We start from the raw sequence: 16,187 nt of genomic DNA on the forward strand, positions 1-16,187 counted from the left end.
ATGCACCTCAGTTAGCTGTAATGGGGAGAAGAGAGCCTCCAGTGATGCTGCAGTTTTTAAACCCTTCTGTGTCATTGCTGGACTGTGTATAGTCCACCAGCCAAAAAATATCCACTGTTTCCACTGATGACTCTGCAGCAGCAGATTAACTGCTTTCTGTCTACAAGGTGAAACAAGGTAAGAGTGTCTAATAGAGTGGAAACAGGGATTAAAAACTCCATCAGCAACCGCTGTGTCTGATCCACTTGTACTAATGCAACACGTCCTACCACGCCACCACCACATAAGCGCTTAGTATGATCCATAACCCAAATCATACCTGCTCTGTGCGGGTCCTGATCATTGAAGAAGATGGGGAAAGTGGGCACACAATGTAAGGAGAAGTACCTAAACCCAGAACCCACAGGGCTGCTATCCTCAGCCACTGGATTGGAGCAGGGAACCCTATGAAGAACCTGTTTTTATGCCCATAAGGAGAACACACTTCAGATCCTGAGAAATGTGCCCTGATGCTGGGTGTGTTTGCTTTGGAGAAGGTGACTCCATCTCAGGGCTCTGTTTACTGTGCTGTGCCCATTGTGAGGGTAGGAGTCACAGTCAGACTGAGTCACCCTTGGCCCCCGCTGCCCCCAGGTTTGTTTTTGCTTGTTTTTGGGGAATGTTGGAGCTGCTCCAGCGATTGTGAAGAGACACACATGAGTTAATGTAGTCTGTGAAGTATTCAGGCTCTTGGAGGCTGTCAAAGACTCTGAGCAAATGAGTATGACATGAGGTCTTCGTCGTTCATCTACTGCATCCACTCACTGTCCATTCAGTGATATCTCTACCTCATTGGTCCACCTTGTAGATGTAACGTCACAGAGTAGCTCATCTGTTACTGCACAGTTTATGTTAATCATCCTCTATTCCTTCATCAGTGGGCACAGGATGCTGTCGGCTGGATATATTTTGTTGGTGGACTATTTTTGGTCCAGCAGTGACCAGCTTTAAAAACTCTAACAGCACTGCTGTGTCTGATCCACTCAGACCAGTTCAAAACACTTACACACTACCATCATGTCAGTGTCACTGCAGCATTGAGAATGATCCACCACCCAAATCATACCTGCTCTGTGGGGGCCCTCACCATTGTAGAACAGGGTAAAACGGGCTAACAATGTCTGCAGAGCAACAGATGTACTGTAGTCTGTAATAAGTGAATGCAGAAACAAAGAGTTGGTCATAATATCTGGTGTATGTTCCCAATATATTCAGAGAGGATATTCTGTGTGGGTTTGATTGTGGTCAGCCATGAGAACATGAGTGAAGTCAAGTAGTGATGTTGGTTGACCTTACAATAACTCAGTGGACGTTTTCTAGAGGGTGTCTACAAACTTTGGGACAGAATCTATAAGGTATTTATTTACACTAGTGTATCTAAGTTTAAAATCTAGAGTAACATTTGCTGTGACATTCTTGTGGTGACTTTAATACTTTTGGCAGGCAAGGTTTTCTTTGGGATTGTGACCGATTGAGTAATGACCTCTTTAATGACCTTGTGTAATTAAGTAATGACCTGATGTAATGATGTAAAAGTCCTGATGGCTGTATTTGATCCCCTCTGTATGTGATTTCTAGATGTGCACAGCTGCCAACTCTGTTAAATGCTTACCATAAACATGCATCCCTGATCATTTTCCCAACCAGCATCAACACTAAGTGTAACAGAAATCCCATAGAACTGAGAGGCCTTCTCATAGTGGAAGGATGGACAGAAAGACTGTGGATATTTCCACATCATCTACATGATCTTAATTAACAGTGGTCTATGCTCACACCGCTGTTAATTTCCTCAAGAAACACTATGACAAAATGTTTTTATTTGGCACTGTGGGTCCGGAGCCTACCCGGAATCACTGGGCGCAAGGTGGGAACACACCCTGGAGGGGGCGCCAGTTCTTCACAGAGCAACACACACTTACACATTCACTCACACCTATGGACACTTTTGAGTCACCAATCCACCTACCAACGTATGTTTTTGGACCGTGGGAGGAAACCCACGCAGACACAGGGAGAACACACCAACTCCTCACAGACAGTCACCCGGAGGAAACCCACGCAGACACAGGGAGAACACACCAACTCCTCACAGACAGTTACCCGGAAAAAAAAACCCACACGGACACAGGGAGAACACACCACTCTCCTCACAGACAGTCACCCGGAGGAAACCCACGCAGACACAGGGAGAACACACCACACTCCTCACAGACAGTCACCTGGAGCAGGAATCAAACCCACAATCTCCAGGTCCTTGGAGCTGTGTAACTGCGACCCTACCTGCTGTGCCTCAGTGCTGCCCTAAACAAGAATGTGAATAACATCTTAATGAATGTGTGAAAGATTTGGAAACAGAAAATCCTAAAGAAATTTAAAAAAAAAAAAAACTTCTTGCTGTTGTCAGGCTGACGAGAGTGGCCAGGTGGAAAAATGAAGAGGACTCGACTCCCAAAGAATCATTTTTGAGCCTCTGGGAGTAACTTGTATCAACTGTTGTCCAATGATTCAAAGTGTATCTCTTGGAGTCTGCATGTTTTGTGTAGGGGGGTGGTGTTTTTGAACAGAAATTGACTGTTCAGCCATATTTAAATAACTCGGCCAGTTTGTGCTGCATTGTAAATCTCTATGTATTTTTTTACTTCAGCTAACGACTTGTGTTCATGAGGTTTTTCTGATAAAGCAAACACCACTTGAATCCGCCATTAAAATGTCAATATTAAAGAAATGCAAAATGTATCTGAAGAAAAACATGGCCAATTTTCGATGTTAAATATTTTAAATGTAACAATTTTATGAAAATTAGTAATAAGTTAATACCTCTAAAGAGGTCACACCTTTAAAAATACAAAACTGAAAAAAGAAACATTAGCCTAATTGTTTTAATTTTAATTTTTTGTCGATTAAACCTAGAATAAAACTATAGCAATAATTAAACAACTAAAATTAGACTAAACCTAGAACACGTTTTAGTCAAAAGATTATGTAGTAAGATTTAAAACTCAAGAAATAAACTAACATTTTATTTCTGTTAAGAGTAAAACTAAATGAAAATCAGCTGCCAATGTTAACATGCACTAGAGGGGCATAAAGCCCCCCAACATCAGGCTATACAGCATTGGAACTCCATCCAGTACATCTAGGTACATCATGGTCTTTGTGATCAAAACTAATCATCCAACATCAGTAGCTCATCTAACTAATGATCTCGTAGCTCGATTCCATCAAGTCCTCACAGAAATGTTCCTCCAACCTCTAATCTAAAGCCTTAAAGAAAGACTTCAAGCTGTTGGTGCTGCAAGTGGAGGACTAGCTCCCCGATAAATACCCTTTAACAGAAATGTAGCACAAGCAGGAGTCCACAAATATTTGGACGTATCTTGGTGTCTGTGATGTTTGAGCCAGTCCAAAGGGGCAGAAGTTGGGTGGGTTCCTGGATCTGTCTAGACCGGAAGCACTGGACACAGGAAGAGACTGTAATTAGCAAGAGATGCACCATATCTGAGTTTATCTACATCAAAGCCGAGGGTCTCTCTCTGTTCCCCTCAGGGACTAAACACAGGAAGATGATGATAATGAGAGGTTGAAATGGTTAAGCCTTGGCTTAGCTCTCTCTAATGGTGGGGACATGCTTGCTCTCGCACTCTCCCACGCCTCGGCCAATGGGAACAGGGCAAAGAGGTGAGCGGGGGTCCTTCATTTCGCTTTGATGTGCTGAATGACAGGGAGGGGTGTGGTGTCAGACATTAGCGTGCTCTGAAGTTAAGAGTGTGGAGGTGTAAGCTGTTATTATGAAGGTAAAGTAGGTGTTATGCTGCAGTTACCGAATCCATTAACACCTTAAATGACTGGTGTAAAGGACTTGGATTGACCTTAGGCCTCATTTCATTTACACCAACTGTGAAGAGCCTCTGCTGAATAGTTTTATGGCGCTTTTCCTCCTTACACTTCACTAACCAACTGTACTCACCTTTTTTGGGAACTCAAATCTGGGACCTGCTACTTGGAACCAGGTATTTTATTTATGTAGTTATTTAATTATTTTGTTCTTGTTCTCTCATGGTTCCTAGCAAGCCGAGTAGGGGCTAAACTGTGTCGTGTAAACCTTACAGAGCAGTGATTGGCCAAAGAGAATCATCACTCTATGTGACAAAATGCAGACATCCAGCACAAACTCTCTATGTGTAAAATCTCCAGCTATAGCAGATATCGCATTTGTTGTGTTTTCCTCACTATCAGCAGCTTGTAAAATCCAAAGCCTACTGTTTCTGGGAGAGACAAGGTTTTCCGTCTTCACCAGCTATATTTCAAGAGGGAGCTGTGGAAGAAACAAACCAGGGAACAGGAACAGAACTCGAGTTCTGAATGACTATTTCTGAATCACAAAGACCACTCTAACTCATCCCAAAGCTAACTTTTAATAGAGCGCTCCACTCTTCCACATTGAGCGCAGTGACCTTAATCTTATTGTCCCTTTTCATTCAATGCTTTCCTGTAGAGGTTAAAACAAGCTGTGTGTACAAATTGCGCATCCTCGTCCTCCTTAAAGTAGAGGAAGACACTTGTTAGAAGGAGTGAGTAAAAAGTTTTGGACGTAGTGTGTGTGTGTGAAACCCAGGGAAAGTTGAGTCAGGACAGCACGCTGTCTTTCTGACCTTGGCGAAAGAGTCTGAGGGACGTTGGGGTCTGACAGGCAGACAATGAAGGTCATTAAGACCTCTGTGTAATAATGCCCTAATTGGGCGAAAACAGGAAGTAGACAAGCAATATCTATCAAGCAGTTTCCTCTTCGAACTCAATCCATTTGTTGTGGGCCCGCGTCCCAAAACCTGGAGAGCTTATTTTCATTGTGATGCTAAACAACATTCTTGCCTGGTGACTATAGCCGAAGGGGTTTTATATCAAAACAGTGGTGTGCCCTTCCAAGATATCCCAGCAGTTTCCTTGAATGAAATTACCCGGGGAATGTAATGCACTTGTTACAGAAAGCCCCTTTTTTTCTTCAATGTTCAGGACGAATGGCCTGCCAACCGCAGCAAGCGTGGCTGGATTAAAAACCCCAGGGTTTGTGTGTGTGTGTGTGTGATGATAAAGGTGAATGAGACAGTTAATGCAAGCCCAGAGTGTCAAGGGCTGCCTGATGTATTGCAGGACGGATTACTCCGAGATGAGTTTGCTTCGCCAGGTCGTTGTTGTTGTCTCAAAGTGAGAAATGTACAACGCACATGAACATGGACACAAATTAAACGAACCACATCAACACAGCCCACGTCCTCGTTTCTGTTCCTGATGCACTGCACATCCTTTAGGGCTGTAAGGTGAGGTTAAGGTGAGGCATTTGTGCACGCACCACTTATGACCCTCAGCTTAGTCCCATTATATGAGAAGTTCCAGCCAGTACCTAAGGGATCAACTTGAGTGGTTTTTGTGGTCAGACCTACTCTTACAAACATGTTAACTCAAGTGTGCTGTTATTATATTTCCTTAAAAACTAAAATTAACAAAAAGTATGGAGTATACTTCTACGTAATCATTTGTTTGAGATACACTTCAGAAAAGTTCATAATAAGTTCATCTTGCATTATACGTAAAGTTAAAGTATATTTGGCTTGTAGCTTGGGTTGGCATAACAGAGTAAACAGCACAGGGCTGGAACTGTACACAACACAGACACAGATAAAAACATTTGGTTGGTTTTATCGACAATATTCCTCCAAGGTTTGAAAAACATTTTCATATCTAAAATGTAAACAAACTACTAGAAAACCATCCCATATCTTAGTCATTTGTACGTTGAGGACACTCTGCTTAATAATTGTAATAATCGTTATTGTATGTTCACTAAGTGAGCTCCCATCCACTGGTGGCGCTGTTTCACTGTATTCCATCAGATACACTGTTATTTACCCAGAGAAGTGCTAAGAACACAGAATACTTCTATTTCAGTGACACAAACACTGCTTTTCTAACGTTGTGGACTCTGCCGTTAGGGTTAAAGGTGCTTTTTCTCACTGGGTTGCCAGATATTCATGTCTCATTTGTTTACAATATTATTTATTTAGTTAGTTAGTAAAACATGTTCTTTGCCACCATGATAACAGTTGTAACCAGCTTAATTAATATTCTAAGTGGGACAGAAGTATATAAATTATACATATATAGCATATATTGCTTTTAATATAGTGCAAATCTTAGATTTAAACTAGTTGTGTACCCAAAGAGTTTTACTCTCACACATAAAATACACATTTTAAACTAAAAATTATGTAAAGGACAAATATGTTATTATTAAAAAGGGATCCAGTGTATTATTACTGAAATAATACACTTACAATTTTAGTACCAGTCCACTGATATTACTATATTGGGAAATACTTCAAATTTACATTAGTTTACTTAGTAAAATTAATTTCAAGTATACTTTTTTTGTGAAGATCAATACTGGACCTCACATGTTCTTCTATCAGTTAGCTAGGATTTCCACCATCTTGCAATGTTACCCCTCAAAGGCTAGTTAACAGGTAGAACAGCGTTGGTGAGGTCAAGTACTGATGTTCTAGGACTAGTTCTGGACCACAGTCGCCACTCCAAACCGTCCTAAACATATTGGCTGGAGCTTTGTTTCTCCAGAGTTCTAGGGGATGAGTAGGATTGGTGTATGTTTTTCAGAACTAATCACCCAACATCAGTAGCGGACTTCACTAATGCTCTTACCTGTTAGCTTGGACATCCCTGCTCTTTCATTGCTACCACTCTGAGGTAGAAGGCTAGCATGTGCTTCATGAATGGCTTTTTGAAGCCTGTCACCACTTCTTTTTCAAAATTCACCAACACGACATTGATCTGCATGACACGCTTGGAGGTGAATGCTAATTGGCCAGCTATGTAGCTAGTTAACACCACTTATTAGCTCAATGTTGAGTGTTGTGAGGGCATTCCCAAACTCCTGACGATGGGACCTATGCTTAATATCGTCAGGTACGTAGAATATTGAGTACGTTTGGCTAATAACTTTTTATGCAAATCCCAAATGTACTGAATGAAAAACAAGTGAGTATTAGTTGGGTGGGACAGGACACAGTCTTTATTGCTTATCATTCTGATCAGATAACCCACCCTCCATGCACACACTGAATCTCCAGTCTTCATCGTGATGCTTTCTCCCCCTCCTCTGTCCATTCTCATTCTCTCACTCTCTCTGTTCACTTCCGTCTCCCCTCACAAAGCCTGATTTACTTGTGTCAGGACAAGGACATCTGCCCATTAGCCAAGCACTGACGTCGATACCCCCGCCTCTCACAAATTGGGGTCGTCCACCTTCATCACGCAAAGCAGGGTGAATCATCCACTTCTGTTCAGGTCCGTGCCTGTGGAGGGACGCTTCTGCTCACCAGCCCAAATTAAGATGGGGCCAACCTGACATTGTCACAGAGGGAGAGAGAGGGGGGAGGAGGAGTTGTGAAGGTCCCGTCTGATGATTAATAGAAGTCTACTCTTGGTGCTTTCAGAAGTCCGGGAAGTCTGGGCTAGTTGTACAGAAAGAAAAAAAGAAGATTGAAACTGACCACTCGGACAGGGGATAAGGAGAGGAATGATGGCATAGATGAATGAAGATGTAGAAAAGTGTGAGATAGCTGAATGTGTTAAATGTGATATAGCAAATGTCCACTCCTTATAATGAGGGAATTCTGCTATTTTAAGGTGCAGCTACAATTTGTATCAACTCTATAGGAAGGCATGAGATACTCTGAAGCAGCTGTACATGAGCTTATGGTTACCAAGCCTAATGGAAATGATAGCTTGGTGGATATAAATGACCAAGTATTGGGTAGTGCAGAAGAGGAAGAAATGTTCCAACATTTAGTGTAAAACCTTCCTAGAAAAGGAGTAGTTCCTGCTGCACAAAGTGAATGTTGGGATTCCCAGTTAATCAGACTAGGGCTTGAGTCTTATGGCGAATCCCATTTCTTAATTTTACTCCTACCCCTTGGTGTCAAGTGTCATCTTGCCACTTGGAATGGAGTTAAACTGTGTAGTGCTCAAAATCTTCCCTAATCAAATGGGGATACTCATTAAGAGAGTGGTGTTATCTGAACACATAAAAGGATTAGCACTTCATTCCCAGGCTACTGGCTGTGCTGTTAAGCCAGCTCTGCCAGTCTGCAGTGATATCAGAAGAGTGTTGCTGGACTTTAGTTCAATTTAGAGCATCATACGCCTTCAGAAATGTTTCCCAAACATATTACCACTATATACTAACTCTTCCATGACATAAAGGTGAATTTAGTTCCACCTTAAATGTTGCAGTAGCCTCAAAGTGCTAGAATGTTATTGCTTCACCATTTAAGGTGGAACTGGCTAATTAGCAACACATTAGCATGTTATTATTTAAGAGGTTTTCTGCTTGTCGTGAAGTAAAGGGTCATACTAGATTGAAACTAAGATAATACACATTTGAACATAGTTTTTATGGTCACTGTGCAGCATCACGGCAGTGATTCATAAAGCATTTATAACCCCCTGATTGGACAGTGTCTCTGAAATATTAGTTTGAAGGACCCTGTCACCCTAACACTTAACTCTACTCCTCTTTCCCAATAAGAACTGAGATGCCCCACCCCTAGGCAAAGTAAATGGGTAGGGCTAAGTGCAAGGGCAAGGGGTGAAATGGTATTCAACTTTGGTCTTGGAATTAATTGTTACACCACTTACTGTGGTGGTTGCTAGTGGCCCAACTGCACATTTCTGAACAGATCCAGTTGCGAGTTTACTAGTTTCAGGTTTTCTATAGGACAGAATGGCATGTCTGGGATAAAGTACACAATGACTTTGGGAATGAAACTGATGCTGTGCAGCAGTGGGTGTGGATGAATTGGCACAGTGCCAGGGCACGTCTCTGTCTCTTTCTCTCTCTCTCTCCCAGAGTATTTACTGATCTGTATCAGTGAGTTGCAAACTCGGTAAACACTAGGACCAGATAACGTGCTGAAGACATCACACACACATTCTTCCCCACCCACTCCTAGCCCCCTCCACCATCCTGTCTGGGAAGGAAAGTCTCATCTGGGGGTCACTGCCACTGTGAGAGAAGCTTTGCTTTGATAGGGTCTCCCACCTGATGCCATGTTCTCTGAACATTGTTCTAATTTTACTAGGATGTTCACATCGCTGGGCAATTTCTACACTGGCCTATTTATGTGATTTTAAGGATTTTGACATTCAGCATCATTTGGAGGTGAATACTTACAGCAACTTTTCAGTTACATAAAAGAACAAGTACCGGCGTTCCTCAGTGGTTCAATGGGTTGTCTTGCTGGCACACAGCCCCAGGGTCCTGAGCTCAATCTGCTCTGGGTCACTGTCTTTAGGAGTGTGGTGTGTGATACCCTACAATAGGCTGGAACAATATCCAGGGTGACTTGATTGTGCAAGGTCTGTGTAGCTTAGACTAGCGCTCAGGGATCAATGGTGATGATGAGTGCCTCTCAACAACAGACAGCTGTAGTTTGAATCTTCAAGTCTCAGTCAAATAAAACTATGGATAACTCTCATTTCTCTGGAAATTTGAACAACCCCCACCCCCACCCCTCATCCTGGCTCACCAGACTCAGGAGACACCTGTTTTATGGTAAGGGTCTGTGTGTACTGAAGCAGACTTCTCAGGGGCCCAGCAGTGACCTGATGACCCGGTGGAGACAGGGAGGGATAGAACAGCATTGGAGCACCTGTGGAAGCGTCCGTCCTCTAACCCCTCCATCTGGACCCCAGAACGTCCCTGAGACTTCACGCAAACATAAATAACGCCTGGGGCTGACCCCTCACACAGGTCCATGAGTTACTGCCGGACGTTTTTTCCTCTCTCCGACTTTGCTTCTCATCTACTTACGTTGTATCCCACCACCTGCAGGTGAAACACTATCCTCTGCGCTTGCGGTTTTGTGACAGGAGCTGTCCCACACTGGAACAAATGTTCATCCATCTGAGACCTTATCTGGATGGCTGCTTGAGGTTTGTACAATACAACACACTTTTACTTTCAGAGTCCTCTGAAATTTGTCTTGTGTCAAACAATGTCTCTAATACCAGTACAATACCATACACACCATTATACATTAATTCATTGTCTGAAACTGCTTATCCAGTTCAAGGTCCGGAGGGGGTCCGGAGCTTACCCAGAAGGTGGGAACACACTCTGGAGGCGGCGCCAGTCCTTCGCTGGGTGATACACACTCACACCTATGGACACTTTTGAATAGACAATTCAACTACCAACATGTGTTTTTGGACTGTGGGAGGAAACCAGAGCACCTGGAGGAAACCCACGCGGACACGGGGAGAACACACCACTCTCCTCACAGACAGTCACATGGAGTAGGACTCCAGGCCCTTGGAGCTGTGGGATTGTGACACTACCTGCTGCACCACTGTACCAACTCCACATTATACAAACAACACAAATTATTTACATATAAAAAAAAAAAAAATTTCTCATATACACTCACACCCAAATTAAACATCCACACCATGTGTCCTATCCATTGACTTACACCCTTGATTGAGCAGCCTAACTGACTGTAGACCAGAGTCTATAAAGAACTGCATTTTACTGTATGTGTACTTCACTGAGCAGATATCTCTTCCTTCAGCTCTGAAAAAAAAAATCAAACATTTTGACCAAATTTCTCTGTGTGGCAGCTTTGGTCTAAAAGGACACATAGCTTTCAGAAGCAGTTAGTTTGAACATTTCCAGCTAAAAAGTGATCAAAAGACACAAGGGAACTTGTTATTACACCCTCAAAAGGACATATGGAACAAGGGCAAAGAGCAGGGATTGACCTAACATCTATAGAAGAGGGTGAATATGTTGACACACTTTTCTCCATACACACCAGCCACCCCCAGAAAACACACACATAGAGCCCAAACAGTGCAGGGGGCGGAGTGATGCATACAGAGAAGCATTCTGAGCCCTGATAGGCCTCCGGGCCAGCACTACAGTTTAAGTAGGCAAAACACAGGTGGTCTCAGGGTCTCTCCCTGTGAGGAGTGTGCCATGTTCTCTCAGTGTCTGTGTGGGTTTCCCTCTGGGTGTTTTGTACATGGATTAGCTGTGTGGCTTTATCCACAGGGGTGAGTGTGTGAGTGACTTGGTGAGGATGCTGATGTCCTGTGACGGACTATAGCAACCCGGAACAGATGAAAAAAAAAATGAAATAAAACATAAAAGAACTTGTGGTTTCCCCATTTTGACCTGCCACATATGATACTACTCTGCTGGACATCATTTTGTCCCTGCCCAGTCCAACCCTGTTTGGAATTCCGCTACTTAGACACACTCTTATTGATACGTGGAAGGTCTTGGTCTTGGTATTGTTTTATATTTCTTTAAGGAGGAGGTGTTGGATTAGATGGGGTCAAATTGGCCTTCCCAATTTTCTCTGGCTTTCACCCTCTTCCCCTCTCACACTCATGCTCTCTCTCTCTGTCTCCCTCTCTCTCATACTTTTCATTCTCCACTCACAGTTTTCCTCTTTTCAGCCATGCCTCCTCTCTCTCACTCCATCCCATGCTGTACTATAAACTATTTACACACACTAAAGCTGGTTGCCATGGCACTGCAGCCAGCTTGGTGGGCGAGTCGCAGGTGTTCCTGTTTGGATTCTGCATTTTTCACATTTCGGAAGGAGGGGAAAAAAAAGATTCGGCATTGCTCCGGACTTCTCTCGTAAGGCCCTGTTTATTTATTTCAAACGGCCAGTCACCCAGACACGTTTACACGAGTGGAGGAGAGCACGCTTCCTGTTATTTCTACTCTTCCCCCTCTTCTTCTCCAAGTCCGTCTGCGGAGCGCTGCTAACCCTTGGCCCTCTGCCCCGAGAGTCCCACCCTTACTCTCAGCGACTTCAGGCCGTAAACAAAATGCTTGCTAATTGTAGGGTGAGATCTTCGCTGGCTGTTGTTTGATGGAGTTGGTTAGCGCTTAGAAGTCCAGTATTACCATAGCTCCTTTATATAATTATATAATCTACTGTGATTAGTTTCATATGTCCCCACATGTGTTTTCTGTGTTCAGGTCTGCGTCTCCCACCCTCTTCCATCTGAATCAGCATCAAACAATAAGAGAAATCTGGCAGAAATATAAAAGAAATTCATTCTTTTCACAAAGCAAGAATCAACACAGTTACTCTGAGGTTCCCATGATAAATCCAGTATTATAATCATAATACAGCACACGGATATTATAAGCTAAAACGGTGATGGTTTATTTTCAGTAGAAAATGTTGGAGACTTACCGCATTCTCCATTGTTTAAAGCCCCAGTTTGTCTAAATTAGCACTTAACACTACAAACATTCAATCATTCATTCATTCATACATTTTCTGTAACCTCTTCATCCTGTTCAGGGTTGGGGTGGGACCTGAGCCAGCCTGGAATCACTGGGCCCAAGGAAGGAACACCAGTCCATCAAAGGGATCACACACACCAAGTCACTCACAACTGTGAATAAATTCACACAATCACCCTGTCACACTCCTGTGGACAGTTTCAGTCAATCACACACTCACCTAGTCATTCACACCTATGGACAACTTCACATGCTGGCATGGCCATTTATTAGCTACCATGCACGAATGAGATAGTTAGCGTTCTCCTCAAAGCGTGCTGAGCTCTCCATTGACTCAGTTTGAAAAAGCAGTTTGAAAAGATTGGCTGCTTTGAATCATATGTCTCAGTGGTGCTTAGTGTGGATTAGCGTTCTCATTGGTTTTGATCTTAATGTATTTCTCTTTTCAGCTGAACACTCATCGTTTGCTTCCTAAACTGTGTTGTGTTTTGACTCTCAGGGCCACCTTAGTGAAGGCTAATGCGGCTCCCTGTGGAGGAATGTGAAATGGGGATTGTAAAGACAACACAGCCTGATATCAGCCAACGCACACAGCTTTAGATAATATCCCTTTTCTGGAGCTTCTCCGGGGCCATGGGTCACTGTCCCATTCCAACAGGTACTTCCAGCAGGTGCTTGGGGCTTATCTGCCTGATGTAGTCAAACAGTTTAACAGTCGTTAATGAGTTTCTCTCAGCTATTATAACCACCCCAGTGACACTGATTTATTCAGAGCCAGTGATAAGAAAAACCAGAGCAGATGTTTAGAATTCCTCTATGACCTCCCTGTCCACAGGCTTGGATTTTTCTAGTGTGTATCAACCCTTAAGGCGATGTTCACAATTTTAATCTAATACACTTTTTATTAAACTTAGATAAAGAGTTTCTTCACCATTTGCTATTTTTCTGGTTTATTTGCGTGCTGGAAAAAAAGTCCCACGTTTGAACACAGACCTGGCTCTGTAAATAGGAAACGAATGAAGGGTCTCGGTCCAAACTGGCTATAGAGCTCTCTTCCTCCTCTCAGACACGGGTGAGTGTAACGGCAAATGGAGGCATTTGGACTGGAGGCATTCCTTCTCCATAGGTGGGTAACATTTACTTATTTCTGCTCTTACAGTTACATTACTTAAGCTGGAACTGACTCCACATTCAAGAGACTGCTAACTTTGCGTGACAGTTAACGCAGACTGAAAGTGCAACAAAATGAACGAGACAGCTTTTATTTTCAAACATACCTTTCCATTTTAAAGTATGCAGAGCTTCTGAATGAACACAAACATGGCTTTAATATGGCTGTAAAGAACCCTTTGCATAAATAAGAAAGTTCCTAGTACTAGTACTGAACAAATCCAAGCCTAGAACCCTTTTTAAAATATCTTTAAAATATCTCCTTTTGTAACACAGTGCCTCAGGCATCACATTTATAACCGTTCTGTGTGACCAGTTTCCTGTGATGTAACTTCTGGACATTAAACTCTTCGGATGTCTGGTTCAAATCAGCTGGGTCCAATTCTGACTTAGTGAGATTCTCTAGAACCACCCAGATTGACTGTGTTTACGTTTCTGCGATGGCGGGAAAACAAATGATGGAATTCCCATTCACTCTCCCTGGGAACTGGACAAGGAAGTCCCACACCTGACACTGCTGTGGCTCCGGTGCTTGTTTCCCAGAAATCCAGACCTGTCCTCCGGTGTGAGTTTGGTAGATGGAGAGAAATATGGCGTCTGCCGCGCTACCAGAAAAGAAGCCACAATCTGTTATTTCAATGTTCCATTAAAAACACCAATAAAAATGGCTTCTTACTTCTCTTTCCAAGAGATTGCTAAGCAGAGGAAGAACAGGCCTCGGAAACAAAGGATGTTTCTACTTCTCCGGCCTGGCCAAGCTCCAGACCATGGTCTCACTCCGAGCCAGACCTCTTTTCTCTTTTCTCTTTGAAGAAAATCAAAAGTAGTCTTCCTCCAGGAATATATTTGGCCTTAAAGAAAAGAACCCAAACCCTGGGTTACATTGTTTCTGCAGAGACAAACTGCCTGGTAACAGAAGCTTCGAACCTTTTCTCTGGCTGTGCACAACCTTTGTGAGAAACAGGAAGTGTACTTAATTTGGAGCCACTAAATTGTACTAAATCACTACCATGTCATTTTCATTCATTCATTCATTATCTGTAACTGTTTATCCAATTCAGGGTCGCGTTGGGTCCAGAGCCTACCTGGAATCATTGGGCGCAAGGCGGGGATACACCCTGGAGGGGGCAACAGTCCTTCACAGGGCAACACAGACACACACACATTCACTCACACCTACGGTCACTTTTGAGTCACCAATCCACCTGCAACGTGTGTTTTTGGACTGTGGGAGGAAACCCACACAGACAGGGGGAGAACACACCAACTCCTCACAGGCAGTCAGTCGGAGCGGGAATCGAACCCACAACCTCCAGGAGCTGTGTGACTGCGACACTACCTGCTGCACCACCGTGCCGCCCACCATGTCTTTTTTAATATATTAATATATACTGACTATAATAGTCATGTTATTTTTGCCACTCTTCTAATACAACTTACATTTATTTATTTGCTTAGTATAGTCTAATATACATCATACACTTCTAATTTACTACAACTGTAATTTGTAATGGGGCGGCACGGTGGTGCAGCAGGTAATGTCACGGTCACACATGGTGTGTTTTCCCTGTGTCTGCGTGGGTTTCCTCCAGGTGCTCCGGTTTCCTCTCACAGTCCAAAAACACATGTTTTTAGGTGGATTGGCGACTCAAAAGTGCCCCTAGGTGTGAGTGTGTGAGTGAATTTGTGTCACCCTGCAAAGGACTGGTGCCCCCTCCAGGGTGTTTTCCAGCCTTGTGTCCAGTGATTCTGTGTAAGCTCCAGACCCACCGCGACCCTGAACTGGATAAGCACTTACAGACAATGAATGAATGAATGTTATCTGTAACACTATATTGTCATATTTTGTGCTACTCCTTCATTATAATTAGTGACTTTTATTTTGACACAGTCTGTTTTCATTAATAATTTAACCACATTTTTTTATTTCTAGAGTTTAGTCTAGCAGCTCAAACAAATTGACAAAAAATAAAGTGTTATTAATATAATTTAAACTATGTATTATTAGTGATTTGGTACAAATTGTTTTATAAGTACATAACTATTTCAGCACAATTTACGTAACCCTCCCCCTCCCCCCCACGAGGAAACAACTTTGCTAACCACCTCATCCTTCATCAGGGTTTTTATACCCTTCTAGCTGATAGCTTCTAGCACTTGCTATGATAACCTTAGGCTCATGTGCAGCTACTCTGAAACATCCAATTTCATTTCATAGTTTTCTAAGAAGATTAAACAAGCTTTTTGTGCACCAGCTGCCAAAAGTGCAAGAGACCACTTGGTCTCGGAGGTTTGATTAGCCCTCAACACCATGCTAACCACACAAGCTACATAACAGAGCTAGGCATTTAGAGTTCTCTTTCACGTTTATTGAGTTGTCAAATAATGCTGCATTATTGGCAGTTTAAAGAGATGCTTAAATGGAAGAGAACTCCCTGGTAAAATATATTCAAACATTTAAATAAGTTAATTTTCATTACATTCATCATTAACGAATGTTTTTGTGGTCATGAGCGCCGAGGCCTAGTACAGAATGTTCTGTGCCTTGATCTAACCTTAGGACACACACTCATTTACAGAATCACTGCAAACCTAAAGGGCAGCAGAACATAAGGACGTAACGGCACACGCA

The sequence above is a fragment of the Hoplias malabaricus genome, chromosome 11 (genome assembly GCF_029633855.1).
Source record: "Hoplias malabaricus isolate fHopMal1 chromosome 11, fHopMal1.hap1, whole genome shotgun sequence".
Classification (NCBI taxonomy): domain Eukaryota; kingdom Metazoa; phylum Chordata; class Actinopteri; order Characiformes; family Erythrinidae; genus Hoplias; species Hoplias malabaricus.